The sequence below is a fragment of the Melozone crissalis genome, unplaced genomic scaffold, assembly GCF_028551555.1.
Source record: "Melozone crissalis strain CALT ecotype California unplaced genomic scaffold, PUWL_Pcris_2 ptg000042l_1, whole genome shotgun sequence".
NCBI classification, from domain to species: Eukaryota; Metazoa; Chordata; class Aves; order Passeriformes; family Passerellidae; genus Melozone; species Melozone crissalis.
Window position 1 is genome coordinate 37,463,000 of NW_026535820.1, and position 24,735 is coordinate 37,487,734.

At 38.6% G+C, this 24,735-nt stretch overlaps 1 protein-coding gene across 4 annotated transcripts in view; it reads right to left on the reverse strand.

Moving 5' to 3' along the window:
- Window positions 1–24,735, reverse strand: part of FHOD3 (formin homology 2 domain containing 3) — a 374,964-nt gene that overhangs the window by 125,062 nt on the left and 225,167 nt on the right. The gene's annotated exons all lie outside the window — the stretch shown is intronic.

The window sequence follows — 24,735 nt, forward strand, 5'->3', positions numbered from 1 at the left end:
ACAAGTAACAAAAGGGTGAACATCCCACCTCTGCATATTCCCAACACTGTTGCCCAAAGCTTGATGTATACAGAACTTACTGAGCTAACAAAGCATATATTTCTTTACTTCTCAACACATTTATTTCCTCCTTCTCCTCTGAGACTTTAATCCTGCCAAAATGCTGTATTATGGGATGATTTCCTCCTTATGATTTCTTCTCTTCTTATAATGCTACTGCTTAATCCCTAAATTATTAAATAGATTGATGTTCACTATTAAACACAACTTTGAAGGAAGTGTGTTTAATCTCCAACTATCCCACCCTGTCACAAAATGTGTGATTTACTGGAACTGAGCATTCTGCCTACAAGTTCTCAAACTCAGGTTTTCATACATCCTTAGGAGGGAGTGTTTATCAAAGACTTGACATTGGTAAAATTCAATAGTCAAACTCTATCAGTTTCACCTCAGAGTTCCCACTTCCAGGGACTAATAGAGCTGAGAAGGAATTTTTAGGGATAAGCAAGTATGATTCCTTGGCATGATCAGGTATGCAAAAAAACAACTCTTTACTTGAGGGGAGGATTTTTTTAATAGGCAGGGCTCTGCATACTAAGAGGGCTTTTACTGCAGGAAATGATACTGGTTCAAATTTGATATTTTTTCAATCTCAATAATAGATTACCATACAGTTTCTGTCAATATTGACTAATTCCCATTTCCAAATTTTTTTTCAAGTCCCCTTAACACAAATCCTAAGAAGCAAAAAAATCATTATTAATAATTTCATAGATGTACACATGGTCACAAGACAGTGACTGTGTCTTCTAAAAAAGACTGCAAGTGCAACAGGCATAGACTCAAACTGCTGTGCTCACACAGTCACTCATGGAGATGTACTAGAACTCACTTGAAGGTAATGAGCAAAAATGCAGCTTTGCTGCTGTTAACACACTGTTCAGTGTCAATAGTGATCCCAGCAACTTGCCTAGTTTCTTGGGGTTTACCCACTCACATAGAAGTGAGCTTAATGCCTCCAATGGCGCTACTAGCAATGCAAAATATTCTGCTGTTGAATCTAGGCTTTTTCCAGGCTTTATGTGTTGTCAAATGGTTGAATTTTAGGGCTGACAGCCAGGAAATCCCAGTGACAAACCTGACCAGGTCCCTTAAGACCTTTGGTTAGTCTAATTAGCAGTTGTACTGCTGCAGTGATACTTCATAGATACATGAGATAGTCAAGGGAAATTGAAACCTGATAACACAACAAATCACCTCCCCACACTTGCACTGTACATCCATGCATTTGCCTGTCAGGCCAATACCATGGAGTTGCTGGTCTGCATTGACATTTCTCTTAGGAATCAAGTTCAATTGTTTAATAAGCACACTGAAAGAATTTCCAAAAAGTCATCACTTTTTTGTGAAGTTACTTTGTAAACAGGAGTTATACCAGACTACTATAAACTATTCTAGCATTAACATACTTCCCAGCCAACCATTTACATACTACCTACTAATCTGATTAGGGTTTTTTATCCTTGAAAGGAGAGCTTGTATATTAATTTTGATGGTTCTTAAAGCCTCAAGCCTCAGCCATGTGGTGACAACAGGATGAATTCTCACAAAATTTGGCAGTACCTTTGGCAGTACCTTTGCTCAGACTGTTGCCTGCAGGCCATGGCAGCTGCTGCAATGAGGAGCTGGTCCCTCTGCACCTGCCACGCAGCAAACCCTGAGCAGCCTCAGGGCAGCCCACTGCACTTGCACCAGACCAAGGCTCAAGCTGGCTGATTTCAGGTGCTATCTGCAGGTATCAGCTTCCTGTGCTTAACAAGCTAACAGTTGGTTTGTAAGGAGTAAATGCCACTCAGAAGCAGTCCTGGAAAAAAGGAGCGATTTGGAAAGCTACGTTTTGCTTACTATTTAGTTCCTAGAAGGACACTCTAAGTTCAGATTTTCAATCTGCAAATTTTCAGGGCTTATTCAGCTCCTCACAAAATCAGCCCTAGAAGTAGATGTGCTTTCCACTGAAGGTGCATACCATGGCTGCTTTCTTCTTGCACCACCACAAACACTAGCTTTGAGAAAACCTGCATTTAAAACAATGCTGTTTCCTGCTTAACAGAAAATCGCATTTGGGAGCCCTGTGGGCACTTTTAAGCCCGCCTGCTGCTCTGGACACTTTGGGCAAGGACAAAAGCAAAACACTGCAGTCCTAGACTAAGCTGCACAATGCCTATGCTGAGGACTTACCTAGCTACCCATGACCCACACAGTCTTTGTGCTCATCCTGCAGTGCTTTTCTAAACTGCAGTAACAGTGCTTCCTGACAGGAGCAGGCAGTCATTGAGCAGCTGCACTGCCCCAGGAAACTGAATTTTCAGTCAGCCAAAGCCCCTCTGAGACATCTGATAGCCTTGTCACACCCAGACACAAAAACAGTCCAGAGCCTGACATAGTCACACTTAAACCAGCTCTTATTGTCCACTGTGGCACCAAGAAGTCTCTGAAAGGTTTGTTCAGGGATACCTGCAGGACCCATGTGAAGCACAAGGAATTTATTTAATGTGGCCTCCCATATGCTGTCCAATCTGTTAAATGTTCCCTTTGTGACCACCTGTGGGCCTGAAGTTCCTGTTTGTGAGTAACTATTTGACTGCCAAAGATCCTCACAGCTTCCTGTGTGAGTTCTAAAATGTGTTTGCAGGACATACCTTTTCAATTAATTATATAGCTAGATTGCAAATAAAATAACAATCTCAAAATTGGAAAATTGCTATACAGGAAAAAACAGCAGGTGTTCACTGATTTTCTTGCTTGCTTTTGCAAAGTCATGGGACTTTTTGCCAGTCACCATAATTTCATTTCACATGATTTACCCAGATGGCACAGCAATGGGAGCAATAGAAACATGTTTCATATTTCATTCACAAGCAGGTGAATCACTAATAATGCGAATCGCTGTTAAAAACTAAATGAAAACTTTTAAGACTGTGGGATTTTTTCATGGTACTCATTTACTATTGAAGAGAGGAACAACTGCTTTCTGAATCTGCTTCAATAGTCAGAGTTTTGTTAAAACCCATGGGCCAATCACAATTCTACTTCAAATAGGACTAGAAAGGGAACAAAGAAATAGATATGCTAGTTCAAAATAAGTCCTGTTACTATCACTCTGCAAACATTGGTTGTTCTAACTAAATCCAAAATTCCATTTAAATATTTCTGCTTAGTTAAAAAGGAAGGCTCACTGAGACAATATGCATACTTGCTGGCTTGGTAAAATAATTTTTTAACAGTTCTGAGATTAAATCGGGATTCTTGAATATCCAAACAGTGAAGCATTAGAACTTCTATTAAGCGAGAAAATAAAGTTCATGTTGTATTTTTGTATCATGTGCAAGTCAATTTATAGAGAGGAAATGATGTTAGCATCTTCTGGCTAAAGATAAGAACAAGCCAGCAATGCAAAAGGAAGAAGAAAAATTATAAACATTTTCCCTCTGACTCGCTTTACCTTATACAGTGCAGTTTGGCAATCCCTTTCTCTTTTATCTTTTTATATTTAGACAATTACAGACTCAGACAGGGATACCACACAACAGGCTGCAAAACTCATGTCTCATGGAAGGGCTTATCACAGTTGTTAATCACTTGTCTGGAAAGGCTTTAACCTTTACAAGGAATGTTGTCACAAAGTTCATTGACTTAGAGACCAAAGCAATATTTGTAGAGTTCAGATTGAAACATTCCAGATTCAATTATTTTTCCTTTTAAAAAGGAAGAAAGTAAAAAGGAAATTGAATAAAAATATTTTACTTGGGGACATGTAGCTACTTTGGATTTACGCTATTCAAATTTAAAGGAGAAATGGGCATTGAATTTTTAAATAAATATTTACTACGGTCAAATCCTCTGAAACCTAATCCAAGTGCAGACTTGGATTTACTGTAGGTCAGCTACTCATCCTTTTTGTAAGATACAGCCAAGCAGAGCTGCAGCTAAAGAAACATCCAGTACAACCAGTACAGCCTGGCTGGGAGAGGTGCACTGGGAAGCTGGAACCCCTCTCTCTCATGGGGTGCAAAGATGCCCCCAACTTCAGGTCTAGTGCTGCAGGAAGAGCCCATTGGCATCCCGCCAGCATCTGCAATTCTACTCCATTTCATGTTTTGCAAGGGAATAAAATCACTTCTGTTCACAAAAGGAGGAAAGATCTTCCTGGAATTGAAGGTTTTATATATATATATATAAATTAAATACCTTATATATAAATATATATATATAGTGTATCTATATAAACCCACTATTTATTATAATAAGCAACAAATACATAAAATAAATATTAATATAATATGGTAATATTATGATAATATATTGTTTTCCTTTGTAATAATCAAAAAAAGGAAATATAAATGGTGAGCTTGAGAGAATCTCAGAGTAATAATTTAAGTTCGAATGGCCCTGATAAGATTTTCCTTTTTATCTTAGGTGAAAAAATCCAGTTCCTTTCCTCATATAGCACGACACGCTCTGCCCCATCTGACCATCATGGTGAGCCTCACTGCACTTGCTCCAGTAGATAAATATCTATCTCATACTGAGGAACCCAACACTGGACTCCTGAACTCCTGATGCTGCCTTATCAGCACCAAAGAGGGAGAGGCACTTCCTTCACCTCGGTGGCTGCGCTCCCCTCAGCCCATCCTGGGATGTGTTTGACCTTCATTCACACAAAAGGCACACTATTAATGCCTGCTCCAATTCATATTCTCTTATTCAGAATAAATACACAGACTAAAATAATGTGATGCTTAAAGAAACACCTGTAATTTTCCCAGCTTTTATGAAGAGAAAGGGTAAGGGCTTTAAACTGAAAGAGATCATAGTTATACACTAAGAAAAATTCTTCACTGTGAGGGTAGTGAGGCACTGAAACAGGTTGCCCAGAGAGGTTGTGAATGATCCTTTCCTGAAAGTTTTCAGGGCCAGGTTTGATGGGGATTTGAGTAAACTGGTCTAGTGGAAGTAAACCCAATAGCAGAGGAGTTGGAACTATGTGATCTTTAAGGTTCCTTCCAACCCAAACCATTCTATTGTGTGATTTTATGACATTCCACTATTTTTTAATTAATATTAAATTTTCTGAAATCTCTGCAACAGAGTTATTTCAGTATTTCACATGCTGTCCACCCATATTTATGTAAAACAATGCCTCTGCTGCATCCAACATCTTAGCGAACCTTTCCCACATCTGCACTGCAGAAAGCCAACCAAGAGCTCCAGCACTGAGTGCACAAGCAGGAAGAGCCACCTCAGTCTCAGAAGCATGCAGGGCTGCCTAAACACCACAAAGAGCTTTAACAGCTACAGCAAGAGCTTTGGAAATATGAGTGCTTACATAACCCAGACAAAATTGGGGCTTGAGGTGCCAAGCAAGCAAGGGGAAAGACATTAGAGGGTAAAACATTTGAAGCTCCCTAATCCTAGGATTTGCAAATGCCTTACAGAACATAGAAACAACCCAAATTCTTTCTAGTCTCTCTCTCGTCCAAAATTGACATTTGAGGCCAGTTACTTCAGTCCAAAAACAGGTGACAAGTCTATTTAGTAATTCAGTTCCTTTTTATTCATAGTTCCTGAAGGCAGGAATGATCAAAAGAATGAGATCCTTCTGTGTCACCTATGCCAAGAACTTCCAATCACCCTTATTTTCCATCAGAACTTCAAAGCAGCATCTTAAAGATGGAAAATTAGAAATTCAAATGACCTACAGAATACCAAACAAAACTTTGTAAATGAGTGTAATCTTCCTTTATCAGAAGGAAGAAAGAATTCATATGTGCTAGGGCCCTGAAAGCTGCTTGATGGATCACAATGAACAGGTGCCAATTCCCACACTTGCTTTTCAGAGATGCAGCATCTGCCCAAGTCACAGGGCGTGCACAGCACAGGGAGGATTGCAAAGCTGGGAGGCAACAGTTCAATACAGTGTGCACAAAGCATGTGAATAACCCCCATTCTAGAATAAATACATATACAGTAAATACAGTGTGCACAAAGCGTGTGCATAACCCCCATTCTAGAATAAATACATATACAGTTAAATACAATGTGCACAAATCATGTGAATAACCCACATTCTAGGTACTGAATACTGTGAACATCTAGGCATTTTATATCATTAAGGATTTAACTATTAAACAATCTGTGTTTCTGTGGGTTGGTTTACCAATAGAACAAAAAAGAATGCATGAGATGCCATATCTATATTTTAAGCAATTTTTATAAGTTTTATATTAAAACAATGCCAGATTGCATTTTAATATTCAGCCACTTTTGCTCAAATCTTCAAAGAGGGATGGTTAAATAAGACAAACGAACTGTTGCTAAGGGCTTTGCTAGCTCAGGACTGAAGCTGTGAAGGGAATTAGATTGAGTTGAAAACCCCTATAAGCTTAGATGCAAGATGCTCCAAAACCATCAGTTAAACAACAGTCGTTTTATTCTGAATGTTCCTTTAAGATTTTTTCCTCCACAGAATGGGTAATGTTAGGAATGGCAGAGATATACATGCATTTACTATTCTGAAAATGAAATTTCTCAAAACTTTGCAAACATACTGGGTAATGATTACATGTTCTGCACACTGTTACATATGTGGTGTGTATCTGTCATTTATCTGTGGTGAGACTTCTGACATGAAGAGAAAGAAGGTCATTAAAAAGAAATTCATCTGGCCTACCAACAAAACACAGGGATGAGCAAATAGTGATTAGTGAATGGTGAACAAGGGAAAAAAAAGAGGCTCATGCCTGGAAATTACTATGTACACCATCAATCATGGTCCAGAAGAAGGGGGAAATACAAAAAAAAATCTACACAGAAGTAGGCACCTCATACAACAAATCAAAGCCTACTGCAGGTCAAAGTGGCACTCAGATGAATACATGCAGTTCTGATGGGAGCTTTGAAAGAATATGTTTGGGGTAGAAATCAGCCCTTTATTAAGTCACTCCTAATGAACTACTGATGTAGCTGCATTTCTCTTCCACCAATTGCCACATCAGACAGACATTGTTTGAATAAACCTGAGGCTGCAGTGTTTGGAACAAGACGTGAGATGCTACAGGGTTTTTTTGAGTATTCCCCTCTCCTCCTTTTGGACTATCAATGACAATGTTCAAGAGGTGAGGAAGTGATTTTCTGCTCCCATAAAGTAGGTCTAAAATGACTTTTTTTTTGTTTTTGTTTTATGACAGGATAAATGAAAGACCATTCACAGCTCTCCAGGACAACACACAAAGTGAGAGGAATCTCATTGTGCTTTTCTCCCCTACAACCAGGCCAAACCCCCAGTGTATCCCACAAGAACTATTCATTGTGTAAAAATCATATGTAATTATTGAGCTAGAAAGGAGGACAGGGTAGGACTTGGAGATTATAGGACATAAAAGGATTAAACTTCTTTACCCTCAGGTGACTTCTGAGCTGGTGTCCTTGCACCTTTGTCAGGGGCCCAACCACAGGCCTATTAGGTGTTACACAGTTTTAAATGCCTTTCTATTTGGCTTTTTTCAGATATTGCTGAAACAAAAGGGTTTGGTTTCAATTAAAGTTTTAGTTTTTTCCATTGCAAAACACAAACCAAAAATATTTCACTGGAAATTTGCCATCAGCCTGTGTCCAGACTAGGAATTATGCGTCGCTTGTAAAGATTTACACTCAGATTTAATTTTCTTTCTCTCTTTAAATAGTGCAGTTTCATTGTATCATCTGTTGATTCTTTTATTAACCATTCCCAAACACTGGGACCTTTTAGGACTCCAGGAAAATAAACAGTATCAGTACCTCTAGCCCTGTCTTCTCTGTCTGGATAAAGATTGGGATTGAATTATCTTAAATAAGGTATAAAACACTTAGCTTGAGAGAAACCACAGTAACATGAGAACCAATTTCTGGTTAGACTCATGCTTGTGTGTAACATGCTATCAAACATGATAAGGAACAGACCTCTTTATTCTCTTTTTGTCTTCTACAAACATGAACCTTATTTATGTCTAGCCTCAGTTTTCTAGCATTTTCCTGTTATGGATCATAGAGCAAGATGGTCTAGTAAAGTCTTTTCCTTTCATTAGATAGCAAAATCTCTGTTGGGTACATGCTAAACTAGCTTTATGCAAAAGCAACAGCAACAATATATTATGACATGAATAATGTCATTCTAACACAACTTAGCATCTGGAAACATACTGCCTGACTAGGCCATTTTTTGGTAGTTCCAGCAAATCCATGACCCTAAAGTCTGTAACTCACAGTCAGACCTGATGGGTCTTTGGGATTAGTCATATGTCTATTAAATAAAATGCATGCTTCTCATCAGCAGAATAAATTAAAGATTGAACAATACCCTGATGATATGTTCAGCAATAGATGCAATAATGACATTTCATATTTTGGTAACAGTAAGGTAAGTAGATAATAAACAACAAGATTTGAAGCCATGCAGCATCAGAATTCCGTATTAGAAATGAGTTTGCAAATTGAAATGGATCACAAGAATGGGTTTTGTGCGCCTGCATGAGGGAAATATGATTAAGGCCATTTGGCATGTTTTTTATTTATTTATTTTTTTTTTTTATGACTGAGGAGTTACATGCAGAGCTTTCCCACCAGCCCCCTAAATTGATGTATGATTTTAGCCTTGAACTGTGCTGTCCTCAGCAGATGGTCATTGGGCTGAACCTCTGGCAACCGGAAAGGTTTGAGAGATTGGCAGTTTCAGCAACTTCTTTTCCTTGGGCAGGGCCAAGTTGATATTTCCTTAACTGTGTTACAAAAAAAATGGGAGAGGAAAAGAGTTTTTATGAATTTAATTGCAGATAGGACTTTATCTTCACTCCCTGCTCTGAAATCCCTTTCATATCACACTCCTTTAGCTTTTGTTGTACTGCTGAATGACATCTCTGTTTGACAAAACATGTGATACAATACAAAGTCACCTTACTCAAGACAAAAGGCAATTAATTTTAAAGAGAGAAGGGATTCAATAACCTATTACTAAGGTATCTCATGCAAAGCATGGAAGCATCTGAAAGTCATCTACAATTAATCAAGTAATGCAACAGTTCTGCGATGTATGCTATGTTTGATCACATTTTATGTACAGAAAAGCTGAAGTACTGTACATTTAAAAGGCAAACAGAAGATCTAACACTGCATCTTATTTCTTCTTTTAAGCCTCCAAGTAAATATTTGACTAACGTGTTTTCAGAAATATTTTAAATTCTGAATTAAGTATTTAGATTTAAGATCAAATTACTACTGTATAATTTTCTTGAGTGACTAGAAATTATGTAGAAGGAACTTCACTTGCTCCACATCAATTTTCCATAGCAAACTATTTTCTTCCAAGACCCACTCTCTATCATTTGATTTATATAGCTGGTGACCAGAAATTTCCTCATGACAGCAGCAGAGAGGGCTTCACAATCTTCAGTATGTTTGATATGGGAACTGTGTACAAAACAGAATATTAAAACTCTACTATCTTCAGGATGTTAATTTTCCTCCTGGCCAAAGCAGAGTGGCTCAAGTAGAGCTCAGAGGTCACCCTGTCCCTGATTGTGAAAGCCATCACCAATAAAATGAATGAATTACGGTCAAAGTCAGAGGAAAACAGAAATAACAGAACTATTAGGGCAACTTCTCTTGGAGCCTCTTGAAAAATTAAACCCACTGAAACACACAACAGCCATGAGGAGCACAGCACTGTCACCCTTGTTTCCTTAGGCAGCTCTGCTGTCCCTCTCACTGCCTACTTCTGGACTCTCTCCTGTAACTATGGGATATATCTGCCCACTGCTCTGTCACACTTGGCAGTAACGGAGTTATGTTACAACTCAAGTTGAAAAAGGCATTACAAAAGACGCCAAGTTGGTAATCTCATAAGAGAAAAGGAAGTTTCCAGTCATTTTGAAAGGGACACAGCTAGAAACTTGGTTCTCCGTCCGCAGCCTTACACCAGCCATGCTGCAGGCTGCCATTTGCACAAAAGACAGCAGGCATGGAACACACAGCAGGACTGAGCCTCCAAGAGCATGTGGGATGGCAAGGAAGAAGCAAGAAAGAAGGAAAACAACGATAACAAATTGCTTCATTAGTTCTACTGCTTATGAAACAACTTGCTAGAATTAGTGGCCTTGGAAATGTCCTGTTTAAATAATATCAAGGTTGAGTTCAAGGACCCTAGGGGAAAAAACTATTTGAGTTTACAAGTACAGTGGAAAATGACTCTATTATTATTCTGTGGTTTTCTGCACGTGAAATTTGTTCTTTCAACAGTTTCATTAAAATGTACTCATATTAAATACCCAAACTTTGCCTGTGTTTAAATAACTTCGCCTGAAAACAACTGTAAGTTCAATGATATGGTTAGCAGTCCTTTCCTGACACTGTACAATCTTACAGACAACATTTCAACAGCAAAAACACAAAATCATAACAATCTATGAATAAAGTGTATGGAAATGGTTGAAGATAGTACATCAACAAAGATTCCAAATTATAAAATATTACCTATTGCAATATCTTTCTTAACCAATTCATTGTAAACAGGTTATTCTTTTTAAGCATCTTAAAAAGCAAATGCTAGTGGTTTGAACTACTGAAATGATAAAACTGTTGAAAGAACAAATAGCACACATCAAACCATGGGACAAACCCACCACAAGTAATTCTTCTTGAAAGAATATATAATAAAGCAAAACTAGAGAAAGGAGATATATATATATGTACACATATATATATATACACACACACATATATATATATTCAATTTATGACTATAATGATAAAAGCAATATTGTTTCACTGTACATAAAGACTGCAGATTTTTCTCTATTCCCAAACTTCTGGGTATTATCAGGCATAAAAAGTAATTCAGAAGCAGAGGTTTGACTGCAAAACCAGACACTTATTTACCTTTGGATAACTTGCCAAATAAAGTTAATAAATAATATACTTTTCCCCCAAAGAGCTGGGGGCCATGTGGACATAACAGAAATGATCATATTTCTCCAGCAATCATCTGTTTGTCTGTCCTAAATCTGGAAGAGGCTGCTATCCTCAAATCCAGTTCTCGTTATCAGTCTAGTCCAGATGCTTTTTTTGTAAATCCAAAAAACTTCATGTTGAAAACAAAAATGCAACAGACTAGACATTTCCAGCTTCCCACATCATGGGAAGGGAGTGGCAGAATACTTCATGGAGCCATTTATAAACCTGATTTATGGAGACACAGGTCTCTGCATATCAGCTAAGACACTGCTTAATTACACAGCCCTAGCAGTGTCACACTATTCTAACTCCCTCCTTTGCCAGAAGAGGACAAGGATGGAGTTATTCTCAATTTTGGTTTTCATAAGTGCTAGCAAGCATGCAACTTCTGCATACAGGTCTACAACTGTAAGGATATATTATATTATTGTAGGCTTCTCTCAACAGGGATCTTCTATTAAAGTGATAACTATTTTTTAAGAGTTATAAAGCTCAGTGTTCAAAGACATAATGCAATTCCACTCTTTCAAGCTACCTTCTTCCTCTGACTTTTATACCAAACTCATTACATCCATCCCCAATTTTACAGCAAATCAAACAAACATACAAATTGAAAATATGTATGGTTGGTTTTGAATCCCAGAAAGGTGAAAGAGCTGGAAAAAGACTCCTCAGACTCCTGCTTTGATAAGAGAAATGGAATCGTTTCCATACAGCACTTCTGGTGATGTGGCAAAGGCTTAACAATACGGGCTTAACTGTAATCACACTCATCTTCAATTGTGCTCCAAAGGTCTGCAGATGAGATGAAGTTAACTTCAGCTTCACTAACCTCCATGTCTGGATCCCAATTTAGTTTGACTAAAAGCAAATGTCTTTGTTACAGCTCATAAAAAAGATCTGGCTTCTACAGTTTTCCTCAAAGTATAAAGCAAACATATGTGGGTACCACTACAGCAGGAAAAAGAGGAGGAAGTTTGGGTGATTCTCTTAAGGGTTGAGCTGGAAGGGACCTCTCTGGAGATCATCTTGTCCAGCTCTCTGCAAAGCCACCTACACTTAGTTGTCCAGGATGGTGTCTAATTTATTAAACGTGGTTAAAAATTAACAGATATAAAAACCATGAATTAAAAAAAAGTGATTCTTAAATATAAATTTTAAACTTTTTTTTTTTCAAAGTATGGCACTTGAAACTTATTTTCTACCTCTCTCTCACACACTCATACCAGCTTCCAAACACACATATACTGAAAGAGACAAAAAAATCCCTAACACTTATTTTCACCAGATCACAGAGATTACCTAATTTCACTATAACAAAGCAATTCCACGTAAGTTAAGATTCAAATGCCTATACATATGCCCAAAATGTAGTTCTTAGTTCATCTATCATGTGAAGACAAGACTTTTTATGCAATGATACCACATAGTTCTCTGGACACCAGGTTTGGTCTGGGATTACAGTAAAAATCTGTGATACTGTATATTAATTGAATTACATTTTCTCAAGCATTTAAGAGAATACTGAGTGGTTTTCTCAGGAATGAGCAATGACTCAGGTTTTGTGTCTCAGGTCCTCAGCAGCACCACAGTAACAGCAATGCTCACTTTGGGTCTAGTTTGACAGCAGACAGAAAGGGATAGAAACATGTTTTCTATACAGCAGAATTGGAACATGGAAATGAGAAGTATTCAAGGCTTGGAAACTCATGGTCAGAACTGACAGGTCCAGCAGGGCTTCTGAACTAACCCATCGGCATATGTAGTCTCCCTGCAGCCTACTTTTGTGGAAATCTGGATGTGCAGCTCAAAGACAAGACTGGACTAGGTTCTCATCTCCCAAGTGAGGTTAAAAGAGCCTCCGAAGTGCAACAGAGCATCATCTGAAATCACCTGAGATGTGACCACAAACACCAAACAGCAATGTAATAGCTGAAGTTAAGTTTGTGCCTGTATATTCCGAAGAGACTGTAGCTGCCAAACTATAGGTTTGCAGCAGCAGTGACAAGGGATCAGATTCCAGAGTCTGTGTTTCTCTTCATCTGAATCTTAGTGCACTGTTCTGGACCTAAAGACTTTTGACTAAGCATATTTGACTAAGCTACTGCACAGTGAGATGTGCCTTTACTTGTGGCATTGTTTCACACATATTTCAGTTTTTGTTTCATCAGAATGAAACCTATTTCAGATGCAGTATTTAAGAATTATTCAGCTTCTGGGACTTGAATAGTTTTTAGCCAAGTAATTGCCGGTCATTCAAAGAGCTGAACCCACAGAAGCATGAGATCATAATCAGCAGTGATTTGACTTGCATCATAGATAATTTTGAGCTGTTGTTTCAGTTCTTTGGGAGCAGTACAGAGGGACAGAAAGCAGACTGTGGGGCAGGGGTTGGGCAGGGGAATCCAACAAAAAAACCCCAACCCTTTCTTCTTCCTGAACTAACCACAAGACATTACTTCCACTTTCTTCTGAAGTCAAGAGTAACTGTAGACAAAATCAGTAAATACAGTGATGCCTTAATGAGGGGCAGCAGTTAACAAAAGCAGTAAACTGCTCCAGAACATTATCCTTTGTATCCAAGAAAGCTCAACTGAAATGCACTGCGGTAGCTGTGTAATGCCTGATGTGAATAGTTCCGATAGATTTAGACAAAAGCGAATGTAATTGAGATTTGACCCTTTCAATGCAGTAGAGTACAGGTTTTGAGGAGGTGACTTTATTGACAGCACTAAAATCACACTGAACTCTTACTTTTGGTGCAATTTTGCTTGGTTTTGGCAAGTTTTTCATGGTAGGCTCTCATATGGAGCAACCGTGTGAATGGCATGAAAGACATCACCACAGTAAGCATGGAAACACCAGAAAAAAATTTGGGTTTTTCTGGTGGTGTTTCCATCTCCCCCTGACACAAGTTAGTACATAAGCACATTTCCTTCTATAAGAGCAAAATGTCTTGCAATATTTGAAAGAATTATTTAAAATTTCCACATAGGGATTTAGTTGTACAGTTCTTGAATATTCTTCTTATTATTATTAATAATAATAACAAAATAATAATAACATCAGTTTTGCCAATGCTACCAGGCAAATTAAGTGTCTTGATAGACCGTCACCTGCTTTAATCAGGAAAGTAAGATCTCAGAACCTGGAAAGGACTGGACTTCAGCCTTGCTGCCAGAGATCCCTCTTTACTGCCTCTGAGTAGTACAGCAGATCAGCCTAAATGCATAATACCAAACTTGCAGGACTTCCCTGCAAGCTGGAAGTCCTACTCCTCCTCCCTAATTACTGAGTCATGTTTTTTTAACCCATATATTCACAGCACAATTCACAGGAGAAACAGTGCTACTCTAGCTCAGTATAACCAGCTACAACTCATGCTCTGACAGCAGGTCTTTAATTGCAGCCCTGACTTTTCCCTTCGATCTCCTAGACAGCTTCCCACAAGTGGGTATTGCCAGAACCTTTCATTTCTGCCTGTTTAGGATAGCAGGATGAAGGCTAAAAGGCTTTCTAAGCTATGGAGATGAACAAAATTAACCAAGGGAGAGGCAATAGGCTGCTATAAAATCACAAATAAACGCTTCACATTTGCTGCTCAAAAAAATGCTCCATGTTCTGGGTCCCCTAGAAGAACAAACATGTAAAACAACTGCTTTTAAAAACAGAGACATCTAGCAGCTATGGCTTAACTATTTTACAATACATCTTTCCCTGATGAGGATGTGCTTGCTGGCCTCTTCAGAATCTGTGCTCTGGCAGTATTCCTCAGCAGGCAGTTGGCTAATTCCTCCCCAGCACCTTGGACTGAATGCAGACAAAACCATAGAATTCTATGATAACTAATTCCATCACTCTGATTAAAGTAGATGTGTTAGAAACACATGGAGTTAAAGAGAAAAACTCTAGATTACAAAAAACACCCCAAAACTGAGGATGCATTTCATTAGACATGCAGAGAAATTCATTAGCTGTATGAAGCTACAAATATCCAAACTTAAAGGATATCAATTGCCTGAGGGAAGGGCAGCACAACTCAGTTTTTATCAATAACCCGTGCTAGATGCTAGATAGAATACGTCTTTTAAAGCACATAGTCCTGCTCAACATTGTATTCTCCCAGAGGCATTTTGCTCCAGTCCTGCCCTCACACTCTTCATTCATATCCATCTGTGCCTGCTAGGTGGTGCTGTGGGATGGTTTTTCTAAGGCAGAAAAGGCAAGTTGCTGTTTTCATTCCCCTCACTGATATTTTTTTTTTCCTTCTGCACGAGAACAGCTGCAGTGTTTTCTGTATCTTGGCTGTACAGGATGTGTCCTGTCAGGTCTCTTGTCAAGCACGTGGTGGCCACCACTGAGGGTGCTGCTTCTCCAGAGCAATCAGGGAAAATGAGTGTATCAACTTTCATCTGCATTTATCCATGCAGGAAAGCTGGAGTATTAGATGGAGGTAGGAGGTATTAATATCTACTCTAAAATTTTCAAAATTTTCATTACCCTTTGTTTCAAAAGACACAGTTAAACAAACTATTTCCATTGACAAAGAAGGATTTAAAATTAATTCAGATACACAAATCAAAAGCATGATTTCAAAGAAAAGGAAAAGACTAAAACTTCCCAGAGGCCCAACGAGTAAAATGTCTCCCTTTTTCCCCTTCAGACTGCAACTTACTTGTATGATGAAAAGCAAACTACTGCAAAAACTTTGGAAGACACCCCTTGAAAAGGGTGGTAACAAGAAGGATGCTGGTTTAGGCTTAATTTTTTTTCTGTAACTAACTAATAACTCAAGTGGCAGGATGCTACCAGTGCTATAACATCCACAGTATCATAAATGGTGCAGACTGGGACTGAACTAGTCAGATCTGTAGGTAAAGTAAGTCTGGTCCATCTGTTCCACATAACTTCGCATCAGTTGAGCCAAAGATGACGAATAATCCTAACCCACCCTTCTGAGCAGGAGGGAAATGAAACAAAACAACCTCCAAGATGAGTAACTACATCAAATGATGACATCAGGAAAATCTTGTGCTCTGTTTTCAGATCCTGTCCCATGGCCCAATGCCTTGGGACACCCTCGGAGCCTTTGCTGCTCCTATACAAAAGACACCCTAACAAATGGCAATGTGTCTAACATAGCCTTTAACCCTTCTGTGTAGTGAATAGAAATTTTTTGTCTGATGCTCTGCTGTGAATGATCTTCCACTGTCAGAAGCTGAACTTGGGCATCCATGTTGCATCCCTTCATCAGACAGGGATGACAAGGAACAAGAAGGGAAAATTTTGCAGACCAGTGACAAAAGTTGAAGTATATCCTAATTCTAAGGCAGTTTGCCTCAAATCTCTCTATTGGATCCAGCTACTATGGGCATCCATCTGAGCAGTGCAGATCTGGAAGCAAATCTACTTTCAGGTGGTGGAACATGTCTTTCCCCCTGCAGCCATGCAGTTTTTACTTCAAAAGGCTTTAGAGTTCCTGAGTGCCTGGAAGGGTGGTCCAAGAAACACCCAACATGTGAAGAGTGTGTATTTGTGGAAGCTTGACTGCAGATGAGAAAGGGAAAAAGAAAAAATTACCTGAACAGAAAACACTGCAAACCACACACAGTGGCAGTGACACAAAGGAGCAAAACTTAAGAAGTGAAACTCTACTTAATAAAAGGAGTAAAACATTTCACTATATTTAATAGACATATTTAATATAGTTTTAATATATTTAGTATCTTCAGGAAAACACAGTGAACTAAAACACAGTCCCCAGGGATTAACAGTTTTGAAGTAACTCCATACATTAATAGCTGCGTAGCTTGTCCCACTTTACTCTTTCTTTACTATAAGAAAGCCTGTGTCATAGGAAAAGCTTAATTGGGGAAGCAGAAGCAGTCAAACTCTAAGTTAGAGAAGTGTTACATTTCCCTCCAAAAACATAACAATAAGATGCTTAGACAACCACACTGACATTTAAAGTGCAATGAAGAAAAAGGGTTCAGAGAGGTTGCTTTAATTTTATTACTGAGCTAAAGAAGGAAGCAGTTACACACTGCTGGAAATTAAAAAGGCAAAGCATACATTTACTACAGTTGTGTGTCTTCTAATAAGAAGATGAAATTCAAAAATAAAAGGGACCAATCTACAAAAATTCCATGCTGGCTGAGGTATTTACAGTATGTTTTATATTGAACATCACATTCTTTTTTTTTTATTAATGCGGTCTTCAAAAAGTGAAAACAGTGAAGAGATAGAGGGGGGCAAACCAAGAAGCATCTGAACTCCTTGTTCAATTGCTGTGATCAAAGAGGGTTAGAATATGGGAAGAGAGTACACAGCAGGCCCAGATGAGGCTCATTTCAGTGTATCATGGGAGTCAGCTAGAAAACAACCTGCTGGTATGCTGGAAATTACTCTGAAAAGTCTTTATATGGTATAAACTACTCTTAGAGAACTGTGGAGAGGAAAAAAAAAAAAGGAAGAAAGAAAACCTATCAAAGAACTTTCCTTTTGATCTTGATCTTATGAAAAGTAATTGAGGTCCACACACCTTACCAGACCTTTTTCTTCCTAAGGACAAGTGCTGTAACTGAGGAGACCAACAGAAAATCTGTGAGGTAGCCACAAGTCTTGGGTAATACCCTGGTGAGGGTCTGAGCTGCTTGTACCTCAGAGGTTCCTTGGGGTGCACAACATGCTGAATACAGAGCCATCATGTGTGTTTTGGTAGTTTCCATTTTTGATACAGCCTATTTTTTCTGTTATCCAAGTATTTTCAGCTAGTAGCCTTTGCTTTAAAAACAGCTATTCTAAATAAAAGAATGACAAACATTTTTGAGTGATGCCAAAAGAGCAGATATGGTAACAATTAGTATCAGGTTCAACTTTTACCTATGTATCTGTCTTCACATATAATCTGTCCTTCTACTCCCTTGTGTTCTTCCACCAGGCCTCTAAAATCCAAATAATAATTTTCCAGATGAGGGACCAGGGCAAAAAGGGATTTGAAAACTGGTTCAAGAATGTGCCTGGCAGCTGGATTCAGCCTGGGTCTCCCAATGTAAAAACTCTCTCCCTATCTGGGCCATTCTTCCAGGCTAAGCTACAAGCCAAACACTGGTATATTAACTGCTGTGTTGGCTGAACTGTCTCAGATCTGGTTTATAATGACACTGCAAAAAATGTTGGATACCACCTTTCCTGCAGGCAGAATTCCACTACTGCACTCTCTATATGGGAATGAGGACAAATACTGATTTAAGGAGAAAATTACGATGAATTTAAGAGGAAAAATAAAAAGTAATAGCAATAATAATAATAATAATAATAATAATATAGTAATTAAAAAATAGTAATTGTATAGTAATTCAGTTTCTGTTCAAAAAGAGGAACATTCAGGAAAATAACAGAGAGGAGATTAAGCAGAACAATTCTGCAGAAAAAGAGGGGTCCCATACATATCATAGCAGCAGCTGCAGAGTACACAGCAGATTTAAGCCATATTTTTGGAGAAGTAAGAGATACTTGCACAGACAAACATTTGAAGAGACTTTGTGTGGAATTTCTGCTACTTCCATGCAAACTCTCCTTGCATTTCTTCAAAATCCTGTAAAAGGATCCATACCAATTGTACAGTTCTCAAATATCTTTAATAACAATTCAATAAACATCAAAATAGGGGTGAGAGAAAGAAGTAACTTGGTAATGAAGTTACAAAGTTTACTACAAACAGTTTGAAAAATTAAGTGATTAACAAAAACATCCTACCCACATTCTATGAATCAATTGAACTCTGCTTGTACCAGAATAAATATCATAGTGCATTGAGATAAATATGTAAACTGAGCCCAAAGTTCTGTTAAAATAAGGATGGAATACCTGCATTCTTCAAATCTGATGGAATAAGTAACAATTACCATAATCCCCTTTCTTTAACAGTCAAAAAACCCCAGAATGTTAACACCAACTCAAAAATGCAAAGGTTGGCTGCCTCCTTTCTTCTATAGGAGTTCAGGAATCTTCTCAGCACCACCACTGCAACCCTCCACCCCCATATGCTGCTTTCTACTGGCAGAATAACCAAAAAGCTCTGCCAGAAATTCAAGACACTTAACTAAGTCTCAGGAGATCTGGATGCCAGGTTTGTTTCTTACACTGGTCTCACCACACAGTTCAGATAAGGCACTGGTACTTTGTGGAAACATATACATTCACTATGGTGCATTTTCACAGAACCACAGGATATTCTGAATTGGAAGGGACTCAGCAGGATCATGAAGTCCATCTCTTAAATGAATGGCCCATTCAAGGATGGAATCCATAGCCTTGGTGCTGTTGGAACTGTGCTGTAACCAACTGAGCCAATCTCATTTGGGCATTTTCTTATGTTTCATAGTGATCTATCTCCTGTACCACACATGCCACTGACATGGCCCAGTCAGTAAAAGCAAGAAGGAATGACTGAGCACAGAGGGTATTTGCCAGCATTACAGGATGTTTTGAGAATAATTACTTTAACTATTAGATAGATTAAGAAAACTGTATCACTTGACCTTCACTAAAGGTCTGAGCTAACACATTTGAGTTTGGTGATATTTCAATGACTGTGCACCAGAAGACGTTTCCCTGCTGCTCCAGTTAAACTTTCTAATAGCCTACTTTCTAATGCCTTCTGCCAAGCACCACAGCCACTGTCATAAAAGATATATCACTAAAACACCTAAGAGCAACAACACCAGAAAATGGGAAACTCTGGAAACTGAAGCATTATGCATTGTGCACCAGAGTTCATGAAACAGTGTTCCCAGAAAAGGTGCAGACACAGCTACTTATTTTAATTTTAAAACACTCCTGAAAATGCAGCTTATTAAACTCCTGAGTTAGGATTATTGATATTTCTACCCTGAAAAATGATAACACAGCTGTCCCAAAAAGTTTGTCATAATGACCACAATGTGCTTTATACTGGCCAAGTTGATTTCTGCATTCAGATATGCATAAAAGTCTCATGTATATACTGTACCATAAGCCTGGATTATAACTACCATCTTTTTATCCTTCAAGAAATTCTCTTATATTTCTTCATTCTGCTTCACCTGACAACTTATTTTCTATTTCTTTTGGTTAGGCAATTAATTTTATTGTCAAAGACATTTGCTACTGGTGGCTTCAAGCATGCTGGAATAAGTAGGCTCCATTTTCTTTCTTTAGTCTCAGTCCCCAATACAGACAAACTTTCCAACTGCTCCTTCTCCTTCACTGCAGTGCTGGACATAATGTTCATTAGAAAACACTAGGAGCTAATATCAGATATAGATGTTATTATAATAGTAATCCATTATCAAATAAAGATATATATTAATAGCTAGGGTGTGAAGCACAGCACTTTGCTCACACACGTGACACTGAACTACTGTAGTGAGGGAGACCAAGGCAATCCTAAAAGCTAGTACGGACTTTAGGGTTGCTTTTCAGTTTTTACCTCACCTAATTCTAGTATAACTCTTGCTTTTTTCCCTCTTGCATTTCCTTCACAACCAGAAATCTGTACATCTGCATAGATGCACGGCATTTTCTGGGAATAGTTGGACATATTTCACTCATCTCTAACCCGACACTTTCTTAAACAGTTTTGAACAGATGAGACTGAGTGAAAAGTTGTGTCTGAGCATTGGCCACATTGTTGGCAGTTAATCATTACATTTTCTCATTCCCCACTTCAAACGAGTTGAAATCAGATCTCTGATATCTTGTGAGGCAACTGTGTGTTTTCTAGTATCTCCTTAATCTACAAGAGTTCCTTTTGACCACAGAAAAATGTGTATTCATCCCTTCAAAATATTCGTAAGGGAATGCAACAGATGGAGCTACAGGAATAGTTAGTGCTGCAGGACTCAACTACTTTTATGTCTGATGGAAGGACTTTGAAATCTACCTACAAATATGTCTGGTAAAGAGCAGCAGCACTCACAGCAGTCTGTCTGCTGAGTTGGAGAGACCAAAACAAGTGCTTAACACAGTCTGTGCTGGCTAGTGCATCCTATTCCAAGTTTATTGCAACATCCTGATCCTTATCTTCAAAGCACTAATTAAATACAATTCAAAATAAACTCAGTTCATGCAACAGTGCTGATCCACAGTTCTGAGTGTAAGAGGAAGAAAGCTCTCTGATGGCCTGGGTGAGCATAGGCTCAAGACCTCAAGAAGTAGGAAATAGGGAAGTCCCAGTCAAGCCAGGATTTCATTTCTGCCTCCCGTAGCCATTTACATAACAACAGTTCAATGGCCAAATGCACAGTAGATTAACTATAAGAGGCAGCTGCTAAGCTGAGATGGATGTTCAAGGTTTCAGTAAACTCAAAGCAGTTGTACCTGCTCACCAACATCTCGACTGCCGGGCAGCCGATGGGTGAGACTGCAATAATTTTAGGCTTTGAGGGGAGATCCCAGTTTTGCTCTGAACACTTTTAGGAAGCAAAGGAACCAGAAAGTCTGTAAGACTGATACCCAGCTAACATTTCTACTTGGTCGAGGCCTGAAAACAGAACAAAACCAGAGGCTTGCCAGAGTTGTGGCTAGAGGTAAGAGAGGAATGATGCAAACTAAATAGCCTGAGCTTAAGTTGTACGGGGCATCTCATTTGTCAGAAGCTGCAGGAAGGTTTGTTTACCATCAGGGTAGCAGATTGGGAAGAAAACACATAAAATTGATCACAGCAGGTCTCCAAACTGGGTGATTTTTCCTGGATTCTTAATTCTTTTAACTAGCCAGAGTTTCTAGATCACCTTCCAAACACATTGAGAATAAAGCATAGGACAGTTCTACAGCACAGTCCGTTACTCACAAAAATCAGGCATATGAATAGACCATCTATACACACAACTATTTTTCAAAATATATGGCCATAAAATTCAATGAGATCCAAATACTTTGTATTTCCAAGATTGTCAACAAGAGGGCATACCATCCAGGTTGGCAGTGATTTCATTCAACATGCTTTGGGGTTAGGTTGTACTTTTATTCATACCTGTTAAGACCCTTAGAATTCTAACCCTCTCCATTTCTACAAAACAATTTTTGATATTTATTTGGAGACCCACTTTAAAATCCAGTTGCATAAGATTGGGTGAGAAATTTCTTGAGGAAAAGATCAAGTTATGGAATTCTCAAGTTTGTTTCTGTCTTCAGTGTAGCACATGTATAAATGGCTTGTGAAATGGACACTAATTTAGTCAAGCTTTTTAACAGTACCTCTACATACCTTAAATGATTAATTTGTACTAAAAAAAATAAAAATTAGGGTTTTTTGTGGATATTATTTCTCTCAAAATTCTCATGAAATGACTACCAACCACAGGCATGCTTTAACTTGCCTGTGGCACCATGCAGAAAAAGAAAAAGCAGCCCCAAAGGGACTTGTTTGAAGCCAGGTTGATAGGGCCCTGAGAAACCTGGTCTAGTGGAAGGAGTCCCTGCACGTGGCAGGGAGAGCCTGGAATTAAATTATCCTTACTAACCCTCCCGATGCAAACCAATTCTAGGGTTCTATGATTCTGTAACTTTCCTTTTGCAATCAACAAGTTTACCCACTAAAACGACATTGTTTTATCTGAATGTGTCACGTTTTGTTTTTCCTTTTGCTTTGAAATAGGTTTTTTTGCTTATTTCTCAGAGAATGATATTTTTAAATATTCAGAAATCATTTCTTCAATACCAAAGCAAGCAAAAGGTTCACACAAGGCACTTTAACTTGATAGTTAAAGTTTGTAGTTAACTTTGCAATCTCAGACTCAGACAGAAGCAAAGTAGGAAAAAAAATTAAAACAATATGTGAGATAGGAATCTTTAATCAACCTCGTTGTATCAGCCCGGGCCCAGCATTCCACCCTGTCTTCTGAGGTTACCCAGCACCACTTTGAAAATGGATTATTTTCCACTGAAAACAATGCCAAAAAGGGGCTTTAGCTCCCCTGGGGGAAATTAGAACAGCCTGGATCATCAAATGGGAAAAAATAATCATTATCAGGAGCAGTAAAAAACAGGGGGAAAGAAAAGGTGAAACTAACCTCAGATTTTGGACCACTTTATGCCTTAGAAGTGGCTTTGAAAATCAAGATGGATTGGCAAAAGCTTGTTAGTTTGTGAAGCAAAGAAATGTTTGCTTCTCTAGATAAAGAGATATAGAGAAGATACAGAGAAGCTGCTATGCTTTTTTCAAGATGTTTGGTCCAGAAATGTACTTTTGTAAACAGTCAATAGGTAGTCCTGGAGGACTGAAAGCACTGATACACTAAAAGTGTTGTACACCTTCTCTTACTAGGTTAGAGGAATTACCAACACATATGAAAGATTTTATGTGTGTGTGTGTATATATATAACACCTTATATATGCCTATAGACCAGAAATACATTCTATGGACTTAATATGGCTTAATATATGCACGTCTTTAACTTGGTGTCCCTTCTTTTGGATAAGAGAACTTTTCCAAGATCTATTACCATTTACCTGCCAGTGATCCACCAAAGAGCTCCACTGCCAGCTGCCAGCATGAAAAAATCCATTTACAGCCAGCCTAGATATATTTGCAATACAACATAAAACCAAATCCAATGGCAGGAGTAGTAAGGCATAGGTGACAGAAGCACTGAGAAGGTGGTGAAATATCATCTCCCAGGTACCGTGAAGTTGAAACATGAGTGCTACAGCACGTGTCCAGTTCAGGCACCATCCTTGACAGGTCAGTTTCAAAAAAAAAAAAAACCCCAAAAAATTAAGGAGCAATTCTAAAAGCACTGTTAACTACCATTCAATTAACTTCTAGTTTTGTCTTCTAAGAACCAAACTCTCTTGCACAAATGTCCCATGCTAGCACCAAATGCTAAAAGAAAACTTGGTTGACACCAATATTTCCTATTTACATAATTTGTAGCTTATATAAGATGGTTAGAGCCTTGGCCCTGCTGTAGCCCTCTTTTGCATGCCTGCAGCAGCTCACTGCTGACCTCAGTTATGTATTAAAGCGATCTGGAAGCCAACAACATGTAACCATACACCCATAATTGAGTACATACTTGAATGCTTTGTCAAACAGGGAACCACTGATGAATTGCTGCCCATATAACTAATGATGAAATAATAGTAATGTGCATTTACATTGGGATTATGCTGCCAATGTTTTATGCCAGGGATGTATGAGCCACTGATGATTGGAAAGCAGTCTACAGGCAGCCTGTGAAAGCCCACTGCCACACCGTGGCGTGGTCATTTATGGTTGGACACAACTTACAAAGAACCAGCAGTGGGCCTAAAAGTCTGGGATGTGCCAGTAATGCTCTTATCTCCACGTAATATCACTAAACAATGGTACAGCTACCATCACACTTCCAACCTAGTGCCTATATAATACCAATCTGCAACAAAAGGCTCTTTCTTTGTGTGCCATAGCAAACAAGTCATCTAAGATTAAGTTTCTTCCTGCTTTTCAGTTCTTCACCCTGACACAGCTGGTGCCTCTAAACTGGTACAATGACAACAGTGCCAGTGCAGTCACACCACTGGAATTCCAACTGCCTTCCTAATAAGTTTATTGAGAGTCAACTTAGATAACAGCACTAAAATGATCAACAACTTCTGATAACCCATCAATGTAAGCATTCATTGATGCTCAGTGGGGTAAAACTGCAGTAGAATTAGCAATAGTA